Source organism: Myotis davidii, unplaced genomic scaffold (assembly GCF_000327345.1).
Source record: "Myotis davidii unplaced genomic scaffold, ASM32734v1 scaffold433, whole genome shotgun sequence".
Taxonomy (NCBI): domain Eukaryota; kingdom Metazoa; phylum Chordata; class Mammalia; order Chiroptera; family Vespertilionidae; genus Myotis; species Myotis davidii.
Window position 1 is genome coordinate 483745 of NW_006293776.1, and position 705 is coordinate 484449.

Here is a 705-nt window from a genome sequence, read left to right on the forward strand (position 1 = left end):
AGTACTTTAGACACCATTTTACCACATTTAAATTCAGTTAAGTTGATTATAAAATGAAACTGAATACTAATTTTTAAGGTCTTTTGCAATTTTGACACTCTAGTAAATCAGGAATCCAAAATATGATATCCAAAACCATTGAAAATCATCTGAAGTATGGCCTGTATTTTTTTTTAAAAAAGGCAGTAAATATTAAGATTGCTGGTTGATTAGTTTCCCAGGGCTGCTATAACAAAGGACCATAAACTAGGTGGTTTAAACCAACAGAAATTTATTGTCTCACCGTTTGGGAGTGCAGAAGTGAAATCAAGGTTCTGGTGGTTTGCTGACAATCTTTGATATTTCTTGGCTTGAAATGCATGACTCCAATATTTGTTTTCATCATATAACTTTCTCCCTATGAATCTTTGTCTTCGTACAGAGGGATGCCACCCATGCAAAAATTCATGCACTGGGCCTCTAGTATGACCATAATAAAATTGCATTTGACATTCTACATTGACATTTTTCTACAATAATTTTTAAAAGAGTTTAGCAATTTTGTTTTCTAAATTATTTAAGGATATGAGTAATGCATGTCCTTGGTAATTGGCTATAATTTTTCAGCAGTCAGTATGTACTTTGAAATTCTTGCAAAATGAGAAATGTCACAAATTATTTTAAATGCAATTGAGTCTAATAAAGTTCCTACAATATTAATTTAGC